This window comes from Panthera tigris, chromosome C1, assembly GCF_018350195.1.
Source record: "Panthera tigris isolate Pti1 chromosome C1, P.tigris_Pti1_mat1.1, whole genome shotgun sequence".
In the NCBI taxonomy this organism is placed as follows: domain Eukaryota; kingdom Metazoa; phylum Chordata; class Mammalia; order Carnivora; family Felidae; genus Panthera; species Panthera tigris.
Window position 1 is genome coordinate 188,780,092 of NC_056667.1, and position 9,752 is coordinate 188,789,843.

The 9,752-nt window shown below is 36.3% G+C and overlaps 1 protein-coding gene across 1 annotated transcript in view; it reads left to right on the plus strand.

The window, feature by feature from the left end:
• PARD3B (par-3 family cell polarity regulator beta) overlaps positions 1-9,752 on the plus strand; it is a 1,003,697-nt gene that overhangs the window by 160,775 nt on the left and 833,170 nt on the right. The gene's annotated exons all lie outside the window — the stretch shown is intronic.

Genomic DNA, 9,752 nt, shown 5'->3' on the forward strand with positions numbered 1-9,752 from the left:
CTCGCTGTCAAAAATACATAAGCCTTAAAAAAAAAAATAACGTAAAAAGAATTTGTCTAAGTCTGGACAATTTTTATATGTAACTCTGTTGCTGCATTTGAGTGACACACAGATAGTGTCAAAACAAACTATTTTAAGAGCAAAAGGTAGTAGGACAGGAGTTCTGAATAAGAAGCACCTTTGTAGGATTTTTCCTTTGGCTTAAAACTATTTAAAACGATGTTACTACTCAAATATTGATACCTGTTAAATTTCAAAAGTTAAAAGAAAGTAAAATACAAAGAACACCACAGTCATCTGTAATCACATCAAGCAGAAGTAATCATTATCAGAAACAAGGTATATACATTTCTTTCATAGATTTACTCAAACATAAATATGGCCTATATACCCTTTCATACACAATTGATACTGTTATATGCTTTTCTTTGACTTCTATCATTTTGCTATGTTTTTATTTTTTGAAAGTGATTTTTAGGGGGCACTGGGTGGCTCAGTCTGTTAAGCATCTAGCTCTTGGTTTCCATTCAGTTCATGATCTCACGGTTTGTGAGTTCAAGCCCCTCACTAGGCTCACCACTTGCGGTGCAGAGCCTGCTTGGGATTCCCTCTCTCTCCCTGTCTCCCTCTCTCTCTCTGCCCCACCTGCGCATGCTCTGTCAGAATGAGTAAATTAAAAAAAGTGGTTTTTAATGATGGCATAGTGTTCTATCCTTGTTTGGGGATTTTTAGCTTCTTTCTTGTTCTTTAAAGTTTTTGCTGTAATTCTGGACAGTAATTACTCTAGTTACGGTAGGTAAATTTTGAAAGCAAGATGTATTTTCAGGATAAAAGTCTTGGGACGTTTTAGAAAATGACTTTCATTTCAGCATTTTAAGTACAGCATAGAATCCCTGTCTAGAAAACTATAAGTAAATGACTATGTTAATGGAGCTTACTGAGGTGACTGCTTACCTAGGCTCTGATCTCTGTTTTCATGTTTAGAAGAAAAGTTTCCATTTGTTTTACAAGAGATTAATGGTAAATTATTAGCTGTAATTTACTTTAAAAAAAAAAACATTTCTGCTTTGAAATACATATGTGAAGAGTTTAAAGGCAAGTCTAACTTTTAAAAAAGTCTTAAATCTGTATTGTTGTAAAAAGTTATGTTGAGTATACAGTTTTTTTCACCAATGGAAAGGAAACATTTGCACGTGTCTTCTACTGAGGAAGCCTTTGTATACATGAAAATTGTTAACTACAGAATTGTAAGATTATAATTAGAGTAGTGTTTATGATTCTAATCAGAATTTACTTGACAGTTTACCAAGTATGAGGCACACTGCTAAAAGCATTACTTCCCTTATTTCATAGAATCTTCAGGATTACAGCAAGGTAGATCTATTGTCTCCATTTTAGAGATGAAGAAACTAGTGTTGACAGAGCAGAATTATGTGGTTTGCCCACTGTCACCGGGCCAGGAATTCAAACTCTTCCCGAAAAGCCAGAGTTCTTAACTACGATGCTTAGAGTTCGTTTTTCCATATTTGTGGTGTTTTTTTTGGAACTCTACTGAATGGTCTCTGCACAGGCTCATGTATTAAAGGGTTCGTGCCATGAATCCATGCCCACTATGTAGCTGATGAAAAAGCAAAATAATCTGCCCCTTGTTAAAGAGCTGAGGGTGTGTGGATAGAGGGGCTGGGCTGACTCAAGGAAGAAACAACTAATTTCTATTGCTTTATGCTCTGGCAAAAAAAAAAAAAAAAAAAAATAGGTTGCGAATTTCTTCTGTGAAATGTTTTAATTTCTGTAGAGTTGCCATGCATTATTCAAGATTATAAAATGATTTGAATTTCAGGAGCAGACAGATTTTCTGATGAGGATTTCAAGCTGTGTAATTATGAAGCCCATATAGGTTAAAAGTTCAGAACTCGTTAGCTTAATCATTAAAAAATAACCAATTTCTAAGCATGGCATTTCATTTTAGAGGGGTACAGTTGCGATACCACTTACTGAGGTACTCCTGGATTCTGCCTCGTGTCCCAGCTCTTACCGAGAGCGTTCATGACTATGCACCACATACCTTATCCTCTATTACTGCAGAATCTATAAAGAAAGTTCATATTTTATGGTGGTAAATTTGATGACATAGAATAAGGCACATTCTTAGGCATTTCTTCAACTTTCTTGGCTCCTTAAAAATGCAAGGAAGTTGGTGAATGCGTGCCAAATATCAAAAAAGTTTATTGGAACCTGTTACACACGGTGTCAGAGCACACATTTAGGAAATGAACAGCAAAATTCCTTCAGATAAAGCGTAAATGTTTCAGAATAAAACATGAGGAAATTAACGTTCAAGCCAAAGAGGTAGCTCATAAAGGAGTTTTGTTTTAATTGTGGTAAAACATAACATAGTTTACCATTTTTTTAATTTAAAAAAATTTTACTGTTTTATTTATTTTTGAGAGAGACAGAGGCCGACTGCAAGTGTGGGAGGGGCCGAGAGGGAGACACAGAATGTGAAGCAGGCTCCCGGCTCTGAGTTGTCAGCACAGAGCCCGACGCAGGGCTCGAACTCATAAACCGCGAGATCATGACCTGAGCTGAAGTCAGACGCTCAGTCGACTGAGCCACCCAGGCACCCCCACAATTTACCATTTTAATCATGTCAAAGTGTAGAGTTCACTGGCACTAAGTACATTCACAATGTTCTACAGCCATTGCCACTATCCTTCTCCAGAACTTCTTATGATAGCGGTATTTTTGATTTTGCATAAAATAGTGCAGATATCACTGAGAATATATTTGGATTTGCAGAGATGCCTAGAACCTTTAAAACTCCTTTGACTTTTAAATTTATGTAAAAAATTAACTTCAGAGTTGTAGCTTCGGTTACTCGCACTGATACAAATGAAATCTTTGCCCAGAGTTTCAAGTATTGTCAGGGCCATGCTTATATTCTTTGGGATGCAAAGACATTGAGGGGAAAACTGTATTCCTATAAACACAGTCTTATGAAGAGCCATTTGGGGTGATGGAAGATACTGTGATCATCAAACAGTTAATGAAGGAAAAGAAAATATGGCCTTTGAGATTTTTTTGACTGGCATGAAGCTTTTAATGCATATTATCTTGCTTTGCTAATTAAGGTGATTGAGATGCACTTGCTTGCTGAAGTTGCTTTTGACTTTGAGTTACCAGATTTTGCGTTTCTCTTCTCTTCATTTGAATGCTACCTAAGCCCTCCCCTTTGAATCTGGGGAGAGGGGGTCACTATTTTTTTTTTCCAAGAGTACTACTATTATATGTTGAGAATACATATACTTTTTCCTAATACTTGGAGAATGATAACAAAAAGGAATTTTTTATTGGTTCATTTCATGCTTGGTAAGATGCCAACTGTCAAAACATTATAAAATTTTGAACCTTAGAGGCACATTTCATCACCAGAGTACTAATTACTGCGGAGAACTGGAGCGAGTCATTATGTAGTAGCATTTATTAGAGCTGCCCAATTTTAATGTTTTTTGGACCAGAGACACTTAAATAAAAGGTTAAGCTGTCCTGGCACAAAAGAGGGAGGAAAAACTGCATAGTGCATGCAACACTGTCAAATATAATGCAGAAAGGGTGGAATTAATTGAAAATTAGTCACCTACTTGCACTGAAACTCAACATCTTATTTTCAGGGATGTCCTGAGCATGGCAGATGTTGTTCTTGATTTATTTTCACTATGTTTAGTTTTGGGCACCTGTTATGTGCTAGGCACTGGTGATGTGAGGGAAGTGTGAAAGACCAGAGTCTGTCTTCATGGAGCCCATATTCTTCGGCGGGGGTGGGGAATGACCATAAGCAGAGCAGCAGCAATCACATCGCAAGTTAAGCATGGCAAGTGTTATGAAGACCAGTGTAGCAGAGTAAGGAAATAGTGTTGAGAGCATGAGGGAAAGGGTATTTTATTATTTCAGTGTAGTTTAAGTTTAGTTTATTTCCAGAGCGAGAGCGAGAGAGAGAGAGAGAGAGAATGAATGTATGTGCATGGGGGAGGGGCAGAGAAAGAGGAAGAGAGAGAGAGAATCCCAAGCAGGCTCCACACTGTCAGTACAGAGCCCGATGTGGGGCTCGAACGCATGAACCATGAGAGCATGACCTGAACTAATGTCAGGAGTCGGATGCTCAACTGGCTGAGCCACCCAGTCGTCCCATGAAAGGGTATTTTAAAAAAAGTAATTAAAGCAGGATCTTCTGATGACGTGACATTTGAGAATAGCCACTAATGAAGTTCATCTTGAAATATTAGTTACATAAAATTGAGTAGTAAGCATATACATACCTCTCCTATACCTTACATAGTATGAATAAAAATAACTAATAGAATAAAACAGAAACAAGTATAAAGTAAGCTGTTAGATAAGCAAACATAGTAATATTCTGTTTAATAGATGTTTATTTAATTTCTATCCTACACAAGGCACTGAGTAGATAATGAACTGAGGAGGAGAAAAGATAAAGGATGTATCTCTACCTTCGGGAAAGTTATAATTCAGTGTCAATCATTGTAGTTTCCTCAGAGAAGAGAATCAGGCAGTCCAAAGCAATGAAGTGTGTTGGAAATAGCATGTTCTTCTGTTTGTCCAAATACTAGCAAAATGCATTACATGCTAATGGTCTATAGTTTTGCCTCTTTATTGCAACCCCTCCTCTCTCCCCAACCAAACCTATGAGGTCTTTCCATGATGACCATATTTTAATTTAATATTCAGTGCATAATAAGTAGTCAGTAAAGGCTCTTTGGGTGATTGAGTAAGTGAATGAAGACAGAAAGACCCTATGCTTTTTAGAAATAAGGTTTTGAAGAAAAAGAATAGCTTACATGCATTTGTAAGGGTGAAACTCATTTTAGAGTAGGGAAAAATCCACCAAGGTTGGAGAAGGAGACAAGGGAGAGGAAGAAGTCAGGATGCAAATCAGATGAGTGACAGAAGCTGAATCCAGAGAATTAGGTAGAGAATGGCCAGCATCTCAGCCAGTGGTTGACCTTGAAACATTTGGAGTGACATTTTCCTTTCAAAAACAGGAGAAAAAATAAATGGGGTTGGATAGGTGAAGACAGATGTCGAGATGTAGAGGAAGAAGTCTAAGGTGATGGTCAAGGTCGCCATATTAGTGAAGGAAAAAAGGAGCCATCTGAAATAAAGAGGGATTGGAAGCTCTTAAAGACAGGTTCAGAATTTTGAATTATTCAGATTTTAGGAAGGCAATAGATGCATGTCCTATGTGCTATGTGCTACCCCCGTAAGTCTTGTGCAGTAACCTATGATGATACACATTAATATTTCTCTAGCAAAACATATTAATTAATATTTACTCTTAGGGAGATAGAGATGATAAACGGCCTCCACTCAGCATAGTTTCTACCAAATTTATAAAAAGCAAACAAAAAAAAAAAAAAGAAAAGAAAAGAAAAGAAAAAGAAAGATAAAAACCCACCCAAACGCATTTTCAGAGCATTTTGGATGTTGGAATGTTGGATAAGGCATTGCAGATCTGTGCAGTTTATATTGTCTGGTTTTGTTTGCAGGGATGATTGAGAAGGATCAAGGTATAGGATTTTTTGAGCAGGGGAGCAGTTAGGGTTAGCTGCTGTGATATTCAGGAGGGGACAGTGGTTGGTCACTGAACTGTATCACCATGTTCCTGTGCCTTTTATGCACTGTCCCTGCGTGCACAGGGTGACATCCAGCAGCCTGAATGGTGATCTGGAGTGGGCTAAGCCAGAATATGACAGAAAGTTTATGTTTTTATCATTACTGACGGGGATGTGTTCCACTGGCATTTGAGGTGCCTAATTGTGAGAAGAGCATATGGTTTGAAGTCTGAGGGTTGAAGAACATAAAGTTAATGGGGCTTTAGGAGACTTCTTGAAGAAACCTCTGGTATGCCTTTTGGTTTTAGTAAAACTTATTCTTTAATGGATTTCCTTTCCATAAATTAATGCTTCCTTGATGAGTATCTTGGTATTTTATTTATATTTTATCCCAAAGGCCAAACAGTGTGCCTAGACATACATAGGAGGTGGTTGATGACTACATAAATGAATCTAACAGTAAATTTATGAAATATTACTTCATTATGAGTTATAAATAATGAATTACTCCTTTTGTATTTTTTCATGTGTGCACAAACTTTTTGACTGTATAGTTTTCAAACAGGATTATAATTAATTTTCCAATATTGTAATTTCACACGTATAGAATTTTTATATCAATGGGGATTTGTCCTAGTTGATTTTGTAATCTCAAGTGAATATAATCTAAATGGTAAGTAATGAATTCTTACTATTAGAATTTTAACAAGTGTTAATAGGAAAAAAGAAACAAAAGTTTTATGAATGTAATCTTCCAGGTTTTTCATTTCACTTTGAAAACCTTCTATATTGAAAGTTGTGAGGGGTCACTGGAGGGACCTTGGAGTGTGGGAGGCCAGGGGGCAGTGAGGGGGTCAGTCTGAGAGATTCCTTTGGGAACTTAGTCTCCTTGTCACCATTTCTGTGATCAAAACGCTCAACAGGGCTAGGATAGAAGTCAAACCTCAAAGTCTCTGAACTGGGAGGTATAACTTCCCTTTTATAACTGGAGAAATTTGTTTGACTGTGAAAAGAATATATTCTATGTTTGTCTGTTTTGTGTCTTAAATTCCTCATATTAGTGTAGAATATATTATTTTCTGTTCTAAATGGGTAAGGGGCATTAAGGAATCTACTCCTGAAATCATTGTGGCACCATATGCTAACTAACTTGGATGTAAATTAAATAATAAATAAATTTAAAAAAGAATATATTCTAATTATGAAGACAGACTTTCAATGCGTGCACTTGTATTTATGATATACTTTGCGATTATGGAAGAGTTATATAAGAATTTAACATCATAAATCATGCACTTAAACATTTTGGTCGTTAGATTTCAGAAATGATCTTCCAGTAATAATGCAGACATAGATAAAGATCATTGAGGTTTAGGAATTGTTGATCAAATCATTACAGTGGTGGAGTAATTGTGTCACCTTTACTTGTGTAAAATACTCTGAAAAACTCTCAATATTTCTAAGGAATTTATGTATTTTTCGTACCAGATGATTTAGTTTTTTCTTTCCAGGGATTTACTTCTGAACTCTACTGTGAAACTCCTCTCTTCCAGAACTGTACCATAGCAACTGAGTATGTTAAAGTGTCTTTTTAATGGCATGGTATAGCCTTTTGTTTCCAATTTAGGTCAGAAACTCCAAAAGCTTTGCATGGTGATACTTCTTTTAAAAAGCTGTAATTGAGTATCAGCCACATTGGTAGTCATTCCACGGAAATCTTTTAAAATATATACTTTTAAAAGTTTATTTAGTAATCTCTACATCCAACATGGGGCTCAAACTCATAACCCAGAGATCAAGAGTTGCATGCTCTTCTGACTGAGCCAGCCAGGCACCCTTTTAAAATATTTTCCTGAAGTAATTTAATGCATCCACCTGGACTATTGAATGATAAAATAAATTTTCTTCTTAGACTTTTTTTTTTTTTTTTTTTTTTGCTTTGGAACTGATAATAAATTTAAAGGAGAATTATATCTGGTGGCTGGAATCTTCTAATTTAGCATTTTACACCTTGAATATAGAAGGTAGCTGAAACTCAGTTGAAATAGAAATAATGTTGCTTTGAGGCAAGATATTTACTATGAGAATATGCAAAGCATATTCTCATGTAAGGGTGAGATTGTAAGGGTGTTCTCAAACACTTGGATAGCCCCATTAATTTTGTATAGTCCAGAAAAAAAGTTTGTACTTAAATCATGTGAGTAACAAAATACTTTTCACAAGGTGCAAAATACGCTACAGTGTTTTACATGGAGAAAAAAGTGAACAAGAGGAAAAACATAAATGAATTTCTGCCTGGATATTAGGGACTTTCTGTGAGTTTGAGGCTAACTTTCCTCATGCCGGAACTGCATTTTCGCATGTAGAAAAGATCAGTCTTAAGACCATTAGTCTTACCGTGTATATTATTCTTTCTTATTCTCTTCTGTGATCTTCAGCTGCAGTGTCATAACACATGCTACCTTCAGTTTTCTTTGCAGCTCAGCTGCTGTTGAACACAGTGTTATCATCTGCTTAGTGCCTGGTGAAGCATATGCCTTCTCTGTGGTAGTGTCATACATTCAAGGTGTTCAGTTATTGACTACGTCTCTGTGTAAGGTAGGTCCTAATTTTCTGGCATTCAGCACTGAGGCATCTTAAAGGAATTGAAATCAGGCAAAATGTAAACATTTCCAGAGTAGAATATTATGGGGTCATAGGCCAAACTTTAAGGGTCGTTACACCTTTGCATGCTTAAATTTTCTATTTGCCTCAGGAGTTAAGTGCTTGCGAACTAAAGGATTTTTAACTTTAAATGATTTTAAATGTTTACGTGATTGGGGAATAATGGTAAGCGCATTTTTTAATGTTTGGTCTTTTCATTTTGCACATGCTACAACAACAATATTTTTAACTCTACAAGGAAAATAAGCCATCTCCAAAATAGAAGAAAAAGTAGTTTTAGTAATATTTCAGAAAAACTCTACTAGAAAAGCTATCAGGTCTCCCTTCTTAAGTTGATCTTGAAAGGTTGGTCGAGGTAGTTTATATTTGGGAAGAAACTGTCCTGCTGGAAATACATTGGATTCAAATTCTTTGAGGTCGAGAACTTGGGATAATAGAAATGTATCAACCGAACATCTGCTTTATCTATTTGGGTAGCATATGCTAGTGAAAGAAATCCTGTTTCGGACTCCCTAAATTCCACACCTGAAGCTAATATTACGCTGTATGTTAACTAACTGGAATTTAAATAAAAACTTGAAAAAAAAAATAAAAGAAATACCATTTCTGTATACTCTGAAGAGAGGGGAAAAAAAGATTATGCAAAAGGTGTGTTCATTATATTGTGCCTTACTCCAGACATGAATTGGTTCCTTGATGTCTGTAAAAACAGGTTCAAAATCTTTACCTTGGCAAGAAATTGTTAGACTAGCCTATATTTTGATGTATATTTGGTAGATTATTTAAAAGCTGTATTTTAAAGTATTTGAAGACATGTGGGGTGTGCTCATGGGGTAAAGTTTTAGATGTGGGATCAAACTCCTGGGTACTTAGTTGGGCTCCAGGTACCGGTAATTACCTGGGTGACTCTCGTTGTGTCTTTCTGTCTTCCTGGGCCTCCCTCTTTCTTTTTTCTAATCTTTAAGGGGTCGTATCAGCATCAGTGCTACTCACTGGTCTGAGGAGTGATTCTGCTAAAAGGTGCTGTGGAACTCACACGGATTCTTGCCGCATCATCTGAGTGGGGGCCCTGTGATCTGTATGGAGTCCTATCCTTTTTTGTTGGTGCCTAGTTTTTTTTTTTTTTTCGTTTTTCCAATTGCTGTCACTGACACAAGTGGAAACTCTTGAGCTGAAATATAACAGTAGTTCGTCAAATGTTGAAATTCTAGCCGAAGGGATTTGGAAACCTGACTTGATGATTTTGATGATGAAAAGGAGGATGATGCTAGATGAGAGGAGTTTTCTTTTGACTTTTAGAAGGCCCTTTAATCAGTCAGGGCCTCTTTAGAATCAAGCAAATCATTTCTCTAAATTTTTAAATGTAACAATATTGTGGTCATTATGACTGCGTAATAGAAAGCTTAACCAGTTTAATGTATTCACTATAACTAGTTCTCCGGATTTAGGAGCAAAAAT